Consider the following 15977-nt stretch of genomic DNA (forward strand, 5'->3'; position numbering starts at 1 on the left):
AAAGCCTGTATAATAGATATAATATATAAGAAATTGAGTGTGGACCTAATAGAGATCGACATGAGGGACTTTGATATAATTCTAGGAATGAACTAGCTAGCGGCGTTTCACGCCACCGTAGATTATTTTCATAAGAAACTTGTATTCAACACTCCTAATGAAGAGCCATTTACAAATTAATAAAATTCTTTAAACATTATTCCCTCATGGTAATTTTTCTATTATTAAGTGCTTTAACTCGGATATTTTCTCTAACTAGGCAAACTTAAGAAAAAATTTGTATTTGAGAGATTCCGGTAGTTCGAGACTGGATGTGTTCCCATATAAACTACTCAGACTGTTAGTGGATAGAGAAGTTGAATTCACCATAAATCTTCAGTCAGGTACCTAGCCTATTTCAGTTGTCCCTTACTGCATGAGTCGTGTTGAGATGGAGAAGCTAAGGAAACAGATCAATGAATTGCAGGATAGTAGATTCATCTGACATAGTGTGTCCCCTTGGGGTGCTGGAGTCACATTTGTAAGAACATGAGATGGAACGTTGAGATTATGTATTGACTACAGAGGTTTGAACAGGGTTACGATCAAGAACAAGTACCCCATCCCTAGGATCGATGACCTTTTTGGTCAGTTGCAGGATGCCTAGGTCTTCTCCAAAATAGACATGCGTTCAGGTTACCATCAGGTAAAGATCAAGGCAGAAGATATTTCCAAAACAGATTTTCGAACTAGGTACGGACACTATGAGTTCCTGATCATGCCATTTAGACTAACCAATGCACCAGCCATCTTCATGGATTTGATGAACAGGATTTTTAGATAATTCCTGGATCAGTTCGTCATTGTATTTATCGATGATATCCTAGTATATTCAAAAAACAGAGAAGAATGCGTTCACCATCTAACTCAGGTTTTACAAGTTCTTAGAGAAAAGAAGTTATATGCAAAGTTGAGTAAGTGTGGGTTCTAACTCGAGCAGACTACCTTCTTATGGCACATCATATCAAGGGATGAAGTATCCGTGAACTATGAAAAAGTTGAGGCAGTGCTCGGCTGGAAAAAATGACCTCTATCAAGGAGATTAGTAGCTTTCTGGGGATGCAGATTATTACCACATATTTGGGGAAGGATTTTCTAGCCTAGCTACTCCTTTGACTCGACTCACAAAGAAGAACATCAAGTTTGAGTGGAACAAGTACAGTGAAAGGAGTTTTCAAAACTAAAGAAACGGTTGACTACTACACCTGTGTTGGCCTTGCCGAGCCAGACAAGTGGATATACAATTTATAGTGATGCCTCATACTTAGGGTTGGGTTGTGTTCTGATATAGCATGGGAAGTTCATAGCCTATGAGTCCAAGTGGTTGAAGAGTCATGAGAAAAACTACCCCACCCATGACTTAGAACTTGTCGCGATTATCCACGCCTTGAAGACTTGGCGTCATTATTTATATGGGAAGACATTTCAGATCTATACCAACCATAAGAGCTTGAAATACATATGCACTCAAAAGAATCTCAACAGGCGTCAGAAAAGATGGATAGAACTCCTCAAGGACTATAATTGCAATATCTTGTACCACCTAGGTAAGGACAACGTGGTAGCCAACGCACTCAGCAGAAAAAGTGCAGGTATATTAGCTAACTTGATAGTTTCGTAATGCAGAGTAATAGGGGTTGCACAACAAGTACGACCTCAGAACCTGAAGAGAGTTACAAGCTTGGCCCACCTGACTGTTCAACCTGAGTTGATCCAGAGAATGAAGGAAGCTCAATCCGCCGATTCCACCCTAACAGCCCTCAAGAAAGATGCAGAACAGGGAGTAAATTTAGAATTTCGAGTCTTTGTCGATAGGTTGCTTAGATTTCAAGACAGGGTATGTGTTCCAAGTGACATTGAGCTGAAAATGGACATCATGAAAGAGGCTCATAGCTCAAAGTTTGTCATGCATCCCAGAAGCACTAAGATATATCAAAGTATACGACCCCGATTTTGGTGGAATGGGATGAAAAAAGATGTGGCCAACTTTGTTTCCAAGTATTTGGTATGTTAGCAAGTCAAGGCGGAGCATCAACACCCAGGCAGACAACTTCAGCTATTACCAATTCCGGAGTGGAAGTGGGAACAGATCACAATGGATTTCATGACTTGATTGCCTAGGGTACACTCGGGAAATGATACCAGTTGGGTAATTTTTGATCGGCTCACCAAATCTTCCCACTTCTTGGCCATCAGGATGACCGACCCCTTGAACAAGTTAGCAAGAATGTATATCCGGGAGATAATCAGGTTACATGGAGTGCCAGTGACAGTAGTGTCTGACAGAGACCCTAGGTTCACTTCTTGGTTCTAGTCTAGTTTTCAGTAAGTTATGGGAATGAAACTATTCTTTATACCCCATTCTACCCTCATACCGACGAACAATCAGAAAGGACAATTCGTCCACTGTAAGATATGCTCTGAGCTTGTGTTCTTGACTTCGGGGGCTATTGGGATGATCATTTACCCCAAATAGAGTTCGCCTACAATAACAGCTACCAAGTAAGTATTGGCATGGCACCGTACGAGGCATTGTATGGCCGTCCATGCAGATCATTGATCTGCTGGAAAGAAGTGGGTGATAGAAAATTGTTCGATCTAGATCTTGTAGAGAAGACTACAACCAAAATAATTAAGATCAAAAAGAATATTCAGATGGTTTAGAGCAGACAGAAGAGCTATGCGGATACCTGAAAGAGAGATTTTGAATTTGAGAAAGGTAATTGGGTATTCCTTAAGGTCACTCATTTCAAGGGAATTAGTAGGTTTGACAAGAGGGGAAAACTAAATCCTCGGCTTATTAGGCTATTTGAAATCTTAGACAGAATTGGCACCGCTGTCTACAGACTGAAACTGCCTCCAAAACAATTCAGGGTCTATAATTGTTCTATGCATCCATGCTATGCAAGTACAATCCGAACTCCTCTCATGTCTTGGCCCACAAGCCCTTTCACTCCAGGAGGATCTGTTCTATAAGGAGATACCAGTGGATATCATGGACCAAAAGAGCAGAGTACTCTGCAACCAGAAAATCTCATTCGTTAAGGTCATATGGCAGAATCACACACAGGGAGAGGCCACATGGGAGCTAGAAGTAGACTTCAGAGCCTAGTATCCCCAACTGTTTGATTGAGTGAGAGAAAAACAAATTTGAGGGACCAAATTTCTTTTAAGGGGGGAGAGTTGTAATACCTGGAATTAATTGTAAAAATTTAAAATTAATGTATAAAATATAATATTTTAATTTATGAATTTTTATTTAATGTAAAAATTAAGAAAAAATAGGTGTATGATGAAATTGAAAACAATTTTTGGAAAAATGAGTAAAAATTTAGGTTCTGAGGGTTTTTGAAAGAAATAAAAAAGTCAAAAACATAATTTAAGAAAAATGTGCTCCGTAGGATCGCCTAGTCAGCAGCCCCGACGAACCGGAGAGCGCTGCGTGATAAGGCACGCTGACATGGTGCCACGAGGGAGGCCACGCAGGCAATCTGCGTGCCTGCGATCGGATGGTCTAGATTTGTTCCCGCGCACATGGACGGTCTAGATCTATTCGCTCCTCAGGTGCAATCAAACGATTGTGATTAAATGTGATGAACGATCTAGATTCATTTTTCTTTAAACGCAATCGTACGGTTCATATCAAATCGCAATGAACGGTTCAGATTTATTTTCTCTTTAAACGTGATCGGACGGTCGAGATCAAATGCAATGGACGGTCAAGATTAAAGGGAGATGGATATAAATACCTCACTTCATATCAAACCCTAACCCTAACCCTAGCCGCCAGCCCCCGCCCCTGCTAGAGAAGAAGAACAAGTCATCAGGAAGGGAGCTGACCGCCGCTCGCTGTTGTGTCGAAGCCACCTCCGACCGCTAAAAAAAGTAAAAATTCACGCAATTGCTCGAAATTTAATTTTGAACACTTTCATGGTCAAATTGGAGCCAAAGGACCGGTAAATGGGCCGGAAACTAGGGATAAAGTTTGGTGGCGCTGCTGCCACGGGAAAAACTAAAAACTGCCTCCAACGAGCCCTTTTTCGATTCTCATTTCGTGCGATTTTTCCACTATTATAATCACCATTCTTTTTTCTACAGGTTGACTGAAGAAAAATACCCAACCGCGGAGGTGAGCCGACGGAGCCGCCACACAGAAAAATTATGCCACTGATGAGTTTTATTTTTTCGACCAACCGATGCCCCTTAACGTATTTTTTCGCATAGATGAGTATCAAACTAGCTAAAATTGGCCAAAATTGGCTGAAAACGGCAAGTCTGAGGTAAATCACCACCACGAGCGGCGGTGTCATCGTCAGACCACGGCAGCACCACCGTGTTGGAATTTCAGAATTGGCCGAAAAGAATTTCTAACATCGATTTTGGGGTATTTCTAGGTATTTAAAGCGTGTTTTAATCTCCGAACAAAAATTTAGGGAACCCGAGAACCACCAATAGGCGCAGCTTAAAGTTTAGCATTTTGGATACCGATTCGAGTAAGAATCTTTCACCTTGTTCCCTGTTATGGAATTGAAGTCTAATTATATTTTGCATAATTTAAAAAATATCCATAATTAATTACATGTTACTAATGGAGCCAGAACTGATTATTTATTACTGTTTGTCATGTTTTAACTGATTGTTTAATTCTATATTTTTCTTGATGCATGTATTACTTATTTTGCGTGATTTACAGTTAAATTGTGAATCTGAAAATTAAATATAAATGAAAAATTGCTTGATTAAGTAAATGGATGAATGGTAGCCTTACTGGATATCTTAAGAAATGGTGGATGGATCAGGTACATAGGGAACCCTATCGTGAACGTTGCTTTATATTGGACGGGGTATCGGTGATTGGTATTTTGGCACTCATACCGAACGGGGTATCGAGATAACCCGTTTCATTCTCGTACCGGACAAGGTATTGAAGGATGGTATTTTTTTGGCACTCATAGCGGACGGAGTATGGGGACGGCCAGTTAGTTGAAAATGTTGAATAAAGGTTCATGTGTAGTGGGGATATCCCTATGGACCCCCATGGATACTAGTAGGTAGATAAAAGAGAAAGTTATTGTTCCTACTAATTGAATATGAGATTATGATATTGGCTATATTATTGCCTCTATATATCGGTTTTAAAAATCTCGCTACAGTAAGTATGCGGTAAATAATTTTATGTATGATACATAAATTTACTTAAATTAAGAGCTCCATTAGTGTTGGGCACTACTACGTATGCGACAGGTGTTGTTAAGGCGGTAACATGGTCGGTCCCCGTGATCCCTGTCACAATGCTGATAGATCTTACCATGTCCTGCCACTGAAGCCTGAGGGGGAGCCTGGATCACCGGTCTGGGCCTCTTGTTTTGTTGGACATGCGCAGTAGGAGCTGGTCTGCGGGGTGGAGCTGAGGGTCTGTGGTTCCCTACTGACTGAGGGAGGGTGTGGAGGCTCCTCTCCACTAATTGTGCATTGGCCAGAATGGCCGAGTAAGTCCTGAGCTCCAGTACGAATAAATGCTGCTTGATCTCTGGGCAGAGGCCCCACTGGAACCTCCTAGCCTTCCTGCCCTCATCCATCAGCGTCTCAGGGGAGTATCGGCCCAACTCCAGGAACTTACGAGCATATTCTGACACCGTCATGTTCCCCTAGACCAACTAGACAAACTCCATCTCCTTTAGATGTTGGATGTGCTCTGGGAGGTACTCTGCATGAAAGGCTGCTAAGAACTGTTCCCAAGTAACTGGAACAGGTAGGGTGGTCTGCTTGAGTTCCCACCAGCGGTCTGCTTCTCCCACTAGCATGTAGGTAGCAAGGGTGACCTCTGCTCGGGAGTCACTCCTAGGGTCTTGAAGGCCTTCTCCGTCTCTGCCAACCAATACTGGGCATCTTCAAAGGAGCATTCCCCTGCAAAAGTGGATGGGTTCAGTCTCCTGTACCTCTCTACGTAACTTGGGTCAATCATGGAAGGAGCCAGGTCTCGCGAAAGAGGGACTGGGCCAGGCTGAGGATAGACTTGGGGGCCCTGTGGTTGTACTTGCTGATATGATGGGGGCACCGGATTATACTGTGGCTGGGGCATCGGATTATACTACGGCGGTGGCACTGGGTGGTACTGTGGAGGAGCAGGCTCGTACCAGGGTGGCTTAGGATCCTCTCGCTGCAGTGGTGGCTCAACCTGTGGTAGCGAGGGAGGGTCAGGTAGCTCCCTTCTCTCCTCTCGGCCCTGCTGGGCAGCAATGAGTCTCTCCAGCATCTCAAATATCTTGTCAACGTCTTCCCGAAGCGAACCATCCCGAGCTGCTCGGTTTAGTGGGGGTCTTCTTCTTCTCATCTTTCTGTACCTGCATTTCACAAGGAAGGGTTGAGTAATGATTCATTAGTTTGGTGTTTCTCTAAGCATCATTGTGTAAGGGACGAGTCTGAGGAACGTGGCTCTGATACCAACTAGAACGGCCCCAAAAATTCAAAAGGGAGTATATAAAAAAAATCTGAGTGCGGAAGCGAAATAAAATGTTCTGATTAATATCCCTTACACAATAGCTTAAACGTACTAACAATATCAAAGAATAAGTTCTCTAAAGGAAATACTATAAATGAAAAACTATAAAGAAAACTATAAGACATCTAGGCATCTACTCGCCGTCTTTTTGTAGATCGGGCTCGGGAACCAAGTCCTCATGATCTAAAATGATTAAGTAAGGAATAGGCTACACTAACCCAGTAAGGACGTCATACTATATCACTATCACAGAAATAAAGGTTGGTAGAAAACCAAAAACAACCAATGGAGCACAAATTTTAAACAAATTCATTTATCAATAATCAAACAATTTACCATCCACTTACCTCAGTGAGATTTATAAAAAACGACCCATGGAAACAATAACATCATAGATATCATAAATTCATACATAATCTGTAACATAACACATGTCATACTTTTATATTTCAATTATCAAACAATAATTGCCCCCTTTTCATCAGCCTACTAGTATCCATGGGGATCCATAAGGGTTCCCCGCTACACGTGAACCATTCCCTTAACAAACTTAATTTCCAGGGCCGTCTGGTATGGGTTCCAAACAATAAACCTCAATACCCTGTCCGTATGAGGGTGAAGCGGGTCGTCCCCATACCCTATCTGCTATGAGCGCCAAAACATTTAAAGTCTCCATACTCTGTCCAGTATGAGACAACATTCCTGGTAGGGTTGTGGCTCAGGTAGTGACTACTTTACAGGAAAGGGGGCGATGGACTACACTATTATGGTAGCCGAAACGGCGGATTCCCCAGCTACATTACAATACCTCGCGCCTTATACAGGAGCAGCTTTGGCTGAATTTTTTATGTATGTTAAACAACACACTTTAATCATTTATGATGATCCTTCCAAACAAACACAGGCTTATCGCCAAATGTCTCTTCTATTACGAAGACCGCCTGGTCACTTCTACCAAAGAAGGGTCCATAACTTCTATTCAAGTAGTTTATATACCTGCGGATGATTTGACCGAACCTGCTCCTGCCACGACATTTGCACATTTAGATGCTACTACCATATTATCAAGAGGATTAGCTGCAAAAGGTATCTGTCCGGTGGTAGATCCTTTGGACTCAACATCAACTATGTTCCAACCTCGGATCGTTGGTGAGGAGCATTATAAAACCGCGCAAAGAGTTAAACAAACTTTACAACGTTATAAAGAACTTCAGGACATTATAGCTATCCTTGGGTTGAATCATATCATTTTTAAAAATCTGTTCTTTAAATGCAAAGGACGAAGTAAAAAAAAAAAGAAATATTGTTTGTCAAAAAAAATAAAACTGCAATTTTTTTATCTATAAGACTTCTTTCTTTTGTGATTCCACATTTCTATCCCGAAATAATGAATTGAGTTTTTATAGGCATTTTGGACGCCGCTATTGAAATAGCCCTTCTGGCTATATTTTCGGCTACTCCGCTCATTTCATAAAGTATTTTACCCGGTTTAACGACAGCTACCCAATATTCGAGAGATCCTTTCCCCGAACCCGTACATGTTTCCGTCGGTCTTAGCGTAACTGGTTTGTCTGGAAGTATGTGTACCCATATTTTTCCACTGATTTTTCTCAATCTTTTCGCCTTTGGTAGAGTTATTACGCGGAAGTGCTAGTGTGGGACAATCCACTTTGACCCGTTTTTATAGTTTACATACTTTTGTATTACCTCTTCTGACTGCCGTATTTATGTTAATGCATTTCCTAATGATACGTAAGCAAGGTATTTCTGGTCCTTTATAGAGAATATAGATAGAGAAATATAGATCATAGATATTTGTAATCAATCATTTATCTTATTACTTTGGAAAGGAACAATAGTATTTCATTGCTACAAATATGGATTATTGAATATGGACCTGGTCCGTCCACCATCTCCCAGGATATCTAGTGAGGCTGTCATCTTATCCAATTATCAATTCACACCCCTTTCTTATTTTTTTTCTTAGTCTCCGTTACCTATTCAAACATGAATACTTAAACAAGTAACGTGCATCCAATAAGGCAAACATATCATAGATTCACAAAATCAAGCAGTAGTGAAGTAAACAGTGATTCATGCATTCAAAACCATAGAATAAATAAACTAGATACCATAATGCATTTAAACTGTAAAATAAATCAAACAGGAACTGACAGAGAAATATGTCTGATTTGGGCTCCATTAGCAACCATAATTAATTATCATATTTACTCAATTTGTATAAAATACAGTTTTATCATTTGTTCAGACTTCAATCCCACGATAGGAAATAGGGTGAGGGGTCCTTACCTGATTCGACGTCGAAAATCGAATTTTCACTGCGCCTATAGGCAGCCCTGGATTCCCCAAAAGTTTTTCCTGGAAACTGAAACGCGCTTAGGGTACCTACACATATCCCAAACAACTCAAAAATCATACCCAGGGCCTACTCAGCCAATTTCAGAATTCCGACACGGCGGCTCCGCCATGCTCCGGCGACGGCGTCGCCGCTCGCAGCAACGATCCGCCTCGGGTTGGCTGTTTCTTGCCGTTTTCGGCTGAATTCAGCTAAAATTGCATTGATTCCATTGAGAAAATACTCTTAGGGCCCTCGGTGGGTCGAAAAAACACAAAAAACTAAAACTTACCGGCGGTGGGCTCTCCGGTACAGCAGCTCCTCCGGCTCGCGTCGCGGTTTGATATTTTGCTCGGGTCAACCTGCAGAGGAGGGAACAGTGGTCACAATTGTGGAAAAATTACATCGAACGGGAATCGGAAAGGGCCTCATCGGAGGCAAAAATCGAGACAACCCGCGACGGCGCCACTGGGCTTTGGCAGCGTTTTTTGGCCAATTGGCCAGTGTTTTTGCTCTGATTTGGCCGTAGATGGGTTTAGAATCGAATTCTGAACCAAGGGGAGAGAATTTTTACCTCGTTTGGCGGCCGGAAGTTGCTCCGTTGCGGCGACGGGTGGCGGCGGTCGGCTCCCCGGCAGCTGGGCTGTCTTCTCTGGCGAGGGGCTTTGATGGCTAGGGTTAGGGTTTGGGTGCGGATGAGACTATTTATAACCATCCACTTTTAATCTGAGCCATCCATCGCGATTCAATCTGGGCCGTCCGTACACATGCAATCTGGGCCGTCAGTGCACGTTTTTTATCTTGGCCGTCCGTGCGCGCGGGAACGAATCTCAGCCATTCGATCGTGTGCACGCAGATCGCCCACGTGTCTCCTTTCCGCGTGGCCTCCCGCATCAGTGTCTCTGCCACGCGGCGCGTCCTGGTTGGCCGGGGCTGCTGACCGGGCAGCTGACGGGGTGTAATTTTTCTAAATTACGTTTTGACCTCCGGTTTTTAATTTTTCTTTCAAAAATACTCGCATAACCCAAATTTTCACCCTTTTTTTCCAAAATTATTTTCAATTAAATCCTTAAATAATTTTTACCCCTTTTTATTATTATTATTATTACTATTTTCATTAAAATAAATTAAACTAAATTAAATTTAATATATTATTACATAATTAATCTATATTCATATAATAATTACAAAATAAAAAAATAAAAATAAAATTTAAAAATAAAAAAAGAAAAGGGTTGGGGTGTTACAATTTACATATATGGAGTTGTCTAGCGAAGACAAGAATCTTCAATTCTCATGAGAAAAAATTAGATTTAAGAATAATATTTGGATATTGAATCTTCAATACTCATGAGAAAAAGCTAAATTCAATGACAATATCTAGATATTTTATTAGTTATCCATATAAGTCCAAATGGTATAGATTTTACTGTTCTAACAATGGTATGAGAATAGTTAAAACTGGTAATACCATAAATGTCATACAGTTTACATGTTTTCTTAAGCTAAATGTCCTAAATGTCATACAGTTCATAGATTATGGTGTATACATCACATTTTGCATGATGGTTCAGTGTGCATAATTATTTTTTGTATTTTTTGTTTTTAGGTTGTTAGGTAGTTTTTTAGTGCTAGCACCTTTTTGTTATTCCTGGCATTATTTTTTATTTCTTCCTTTATAGTGGTATATATATGTAAACTTCTTCAACATTCTTTTTTATAGAGAAAAAATATTAGAATGTTTTTTTCTCTCACTCGGGTCTATTTGCTTTGAAATTGCTCAAAATATTTCATAAAATTTAATTCAAAATTTTTAATTTCCATTTAATTTAGTTAAGTTAATTTAATATATTATTAAAAAATTAAATATATATAATCATTTATTGTTTTTTAATTAATTAAAATCAATTTAATATTTAAAAAGTAAGTATGACTATATAATATTTGTATTAATTATTATTTAATTAAAGTAAATTTTATATTATATTTAAATTTTCATTATTTAAAATCTATTATTATGTTAGCACTAGTTAAAAAAAAATCATGATAACTAATGGAATTATTATTTTTCCAACTAATTTAAACCAAAGATTCTTATTAGTTACATTACCATTGAAATTAGTAATTAAAAAATAAGATTAACTATATAATTTTTTATTAACTATTATTCATTTTAGAAATTCTGAGTATTATTTAAATTCAATTATTATTTTAAATTTTTTTAACTGTATTACATAAGTTTAAGTCAAATTACCAAATTAATTTTTGAACTTTGGTACTTATTATAATTTAATCTCTAATATTTTTTTGTTACAATTTATTTTTGACATTTTTTATTTCCCTAAAATGTTTAACTTCTTTCAATGTTTTAATTTTTTTAAAAAAATAAAATAGTTATATTACATCTAGATACTTCAAAAATATTTTTAAAAAATTAGCTATTTAATTACTTTAACTTCTTCTCTTAGCTAACATGTGGGAATTAAACGTTTAAAAAAAACATTAGATATTAAATTTTAATTAAAAGAAAACATTAATAATAAATTACAATAAATGTCAAACTTGAAGAATTAATTTTTTAATTTATTCTAAATTTTATTTCGGTACTTTAAAATTATTTTCATAAAATATATAACCTATAAACTTTACAAATATATATATATTTAATAGGTTATTCTATTCTTGTGGAAAATAGACTTTTCTTAGTAGTTTCATGTAGATTTTATTAACAGCTTATTCAATTCTTCACTAAACCAAAAAGAAGGAAAATTTATGGTGAATGGTTATACATTTTGGACATATTTAAAAACAAACAAAGAAAACAATGAAGAAAGAAGAAGCAACACATAAGAAAGTGGATTTTGTTTTGAGAACAAACTTTAGTCTTAGCCAACTAAACACATCAAAAACCCAGGGAGTCGTTATATCACGAACTAAACCACGTTTTATAGGGTAGTTGTAATATCTGGATCCGAAAATTTGGTCCGGGATGATTTTATATAAATAAAATAATATATTAAAATAATTTAATTTTTATTTTATTAAATTTTTTGAGAAAAATTAAATTTAGAGATGAAATTGAAAATAATTTTGAGAAAATGGGTGAAACTATGAATAAGGGGGGTACTTTTGAAAGAAAAATTTAGAACATGGGGTAAAATCGTAAAAAAAAATATAGCCACGGGAGACGACCACGTCAGTAGCACGGCGAGTCAGAATGCGCCGCATGGCAGACGCGCTGACATCGGCTCCATTTGGGAGTCATGCGGAGATCTGCGTGCTTGGGCGATCTGACGGCCCAAATCATATCCCGCACGCACGAACGGTGCAGATGCGTTTTCTCTTTAGGTGTGATTGAACAGTCAGATTCAATCTAATCATGCAGTTCAAATTCATTCCCCGAATAAGAGAGATCCAACAGACGAGAGAAGGCCACGTGTCCCTGCACAGACTACCCAGATCGACTCAGGGAGGGTATTTAAACTTCGTATTACGGGAAATCTTAACCCTAGCTGCACCAATCTTTGCCAGATTTGAAGAAGAAGGGCAGTCGGAAAGAAATTGACTGTCGTCGCTGCCGCACCAGAGCCACCACCAATGCTGAAAAGGTATTTTTTTTTTCCCATTTCTCGTTCGAAATTTAATTCTGAACCTCCCCACACCCATATTAGAGCAAAAAGGGTAGTGGATGAGCCATAAAATACAAGCGGAGCTCGGTTGAGCTGTCGCGGCCGTAACTCCAAAACCCCTCCGATAACCCCTTTCCCATTTTCTGTTCCCTACGATTTTCTGATCATTTTATTCCTTATCCCTTTCTGTGCAGGTTAGCCGAAGGAAAACCCTGATCGCGAAAGAGGAATGGTGGAGCCGCCACACCTAGAGATCCTTCCGTCGGTAGGGTTTCAGTTTTTTCCCTTTTCGGCAAATAGAGTCTCCCTAACTTTGTTTTTTAAAAGTTTCCATGCAAAATCAGACGAAAACGGCCAGACTGAGAGGAACCACTGCCGTGGGCGGTAGAGCCGATGCTAGAGCACGGTGGCGGCGGTGTGCTGGAACTCTAAATTGGCTGAAAAAGTTTTAAAACACTTATTTTGGTCTTTTGGAGTATTTTTGGATACGTGATGAGTATTTTTAATTTTCGCAAAAAATTCAGGAAACCCGAGGACCGCTAGGAGGCGCAATAAAAGGTACCGTATTTCGGATACCGATTCGGAGTAAGAATCCCTCATAATTTTCTCTGTTATTATAAATTGAATCTTAATGATCGATAACATTGTGTTTTGTAAAAATTAGAAAAGAAACCCTAAAATTAATTGCAAGTTATTAGCGGAGCCAGAACCAGTCAGTGTATAATTATCCTTGTTTATTCGTGTTGCCTATTTATTTTCTTATATTGCCTAAATTGTTTATTGTTACACGTGTGCTTTAAATTATAACTTTTAATTACTTTCTCGTTTATTGATTGCCTAATGTTATTTTTATCAATTAACTGATTTGAAATAAATATCCTAATTACGTTTCTTAATGGTTAACGTATAAATTGTATTGTCTATTTCAATGTCGTTCTATTGATTTGTAAATATAAAATGAGATGTTGGTATGCGATTGATGATTGGTTGATGATGTGAATCTCTGTGTGAAAGGCTTACTGGGTACCCTAGGAAAAGGTGGACTGACCCAGTTCATAGGGAAACCTACCGTAGACATTCTCTCAGTTGAACGGGGCTGAGAAATCCCATACTGGAAGGGGTTAGGAGGTATAGTTCACCCTCATATTGGATGGGGTATTGAGACAGTGACATATTTGGTGCCCATTATCGGACGGGGTATGGAGACGACTAGTTGATTAATAAATTGGATATTGGGTTCACGTGTAGGGGGATATCCCTATGGATCCCCAGGGCACTGGTAAGCACGCAAGAGGGTAAATTTATTATCATTGTTCATTTAAATGTGAAATTAAAATACAATTCAGGTTATTACTTTCGTAGGTCGATTTTGGAAACTCATAAAGGTAAGTATGAAACTTACATTTTTTTTATAAAACAAATTTATTTAAGAAAGACAAATGGCTCCATTGGTTGTTTTATGATTTTTTTACCAATCTTTAGTTTTCCGTATCAGTGTTAAATGTGATATTCTTACTGGGGTAGTGTAGCTTCTTACCCTATTTAACTATTTCATATCAAGAAGATCAAGATCCAGATCCTGAACAGCATGAGAGTTGTGAATAAAGGTTACCTCCCGAACCCCATCAGAGTTGCCTAGCAGAGGTTAACCCCATATGATTTTTATTTTATTTTGTTTTAACTATTCATTCCATTATTATGAACTTCTATAAAGGGACATTCTCGTAACCCTATTGGGCATCTTGATTTATTGTGTAAATAATATAAACCCTAAATTCTAAATTACTTCCGCTTATAGTTGATATAATCCAATATTTCTATTTCCTTAAGCCTTAGGCCTTTACAGTTGGTATCAGAGCCGCGTTCCTCAGAACTATTCCTTACACAGAGATTTAAAACATTAAAATACAACAAAAAAACTCAACTCTTTCTTGTGAAATGCAAGTACAGGGATATGAGAAGATGAGACCCCCACTAAACCGAGTAGCTTGGGATGGGTCGCTTCGAGAGGATGTCGATTGATTCTTCGAGATGCTTAAGAGACTTATCTCCACCCAGCAAACCAGAAAAAAGAGAATAGAGCTGTCTGATCCTCCCCCACTGTCACAATATGAGCCACCCCTACAACGAGAAGATCCAGTGCCACCCCGATACAATCCTGCTACTCTACCATATCATCTAGCACTACCATAGTACAATCTAGTGGCCTCATCATACAGCCAGGTGTCGCCATCGGGCCACCTGATCCCTCCCCAGCGTAGTCCAATCACTCTTCCACAGGACCCAGTTCCACCTATGATGGACTTAAGCTACATTGAGAGATACAAGAGACTAAACTCATCTACCTTTATAGGGGCATCTTCCGTCGAAAAGGTCGAGTATTGGTTGATCGAGACAAAGAAAGTCTTCACAACTCTTGGGATGATTCCTGAACAGAATGTTGTACTTGCCACATATGTGCTCGTGGGTGAGGCAAGTCGTTAGTGGTAGCTTAAGCAGACCACCCTACCCATTCCAGTCACTTGGGAACAGTTTCTGGTAGCCTACAATGCAAAGTACCTCCCAAAGCATCTTCAGCATTTGAAAAAAATGGAGTTTGCACACTTAGTCCAGGGTGAGATGATAATGTCTGAGTATGCCTGGAAGGTCTTAGAGTTAGGGCGATATTCTCCTGAGAATATGATGGATGAAGGCAGAAAGACAAAAAAGTTTGAATGGGGTCTCCATCCTGAGATCAAACAACAGCTGTATGTATTCGAGCTCAGCACATACTCAATAGTTCTGGCCAATACACATTTAATAGAGAGGAACCTTCGCATTTTTCCTCCAGCAGTAGAAAATTCCAGAACCCCCAATCCCACACCGCAGGCCAGCACCTACTGCACTGACTCAGTAGAACAAGAGACCTAGGTCTGTTATTTAAACTCCTACTCAGGCTCCGAAAATATGACACGGTAAGACTTGTCAGCACTGTGGCAAGGACCATAGAGATCGACCCTGCTACCCCCTCAATAATATTTGCCGCATATGTGGAAGTGCTCAGCACACACGAGAGAGTGCCCACAAAATCAGAATAAGGCCAAACCTCCCATCCAAGGTAGAGCTTACACCCTCACCCAGTAGAAAGCTGAAACTAACCCAAATGTGATATAGGGTACGTAACACTATCTACAATCACCTTGCACATGTTTTGATTGATACTAGTGCTTCATATTCTTTTATCTCACATACTTTTGTAAAAAATTTAAATATATAATCTGAGAATCTTGATTCTTTGCTGTTTGTGTCTACTCCTAAAAATGAGACACTACTAAGGGAGGTCATATACAAAGCTTGTATCGTAGAAATAGTAGATAAAGATTGAGTTTAAACTTGATAGAAATTGACATGGGAGATTTTGATGTAATTCTTAGAATAAACTAGTTAGCAACGTATCACGCCACCGTAGATT

Source organism: Carica papaya, chromosome 1 (assembly GCF_054855325.1).
Source record: "Carica papaya isolate Zhongbai chromosome 1, ASM5485532v1, whole genome shotgun sequence".
NCBI classification, from domain to species: domain Eukaryota; kingdom Viridiplantae; phylum Streptophyta; class Magnoliopsida; order Brassicales; family Caricaceae; genus Carica; species Carica papaya.